The following is a 286-nucleotide window of genomic DNA, read 5'->3' as shown; positions in this document are numbered from 1 at the left end:
TTATAATTTTATTCTAATGCGACTGTTCTTGTGTATTTTATGGGTTTATTGACTTCTGATTATTTCCCTTCATTGAACACCCAGCTGCTCAGCGTTAGGCACCTGAGTCTAAAAACACGTTCTCACCGCTGCACTCGTCAATGCCACTTCCCCCTCATCAACCAATCAAAACAAAGAATCGGCGGGACTTCTGATAACAATTTTATGGGTCAGAGGTCAGGCTGAAATCAAAGCTGACTCATTTGTTTCTCCTGCTGATAGAAAGAAAACCAGTTGAAACCGTTTT

Source organism: Labrus mixtus, chromosome 19 (genome assembly GCF_963584025.1).
Source record: "Labrus mixtus chromosome 19, fLabMix1.1, whole genome shotgun sequence".
Classification (NCBI taxonomy): Eukaryota; Metazoa; Chordata; class Actinopteri; order Labriformes; family Labridae; genus Labrus; species Labrus mixtus.
This window is presented reverse-complemented; position numbering follows the sequence as displayed.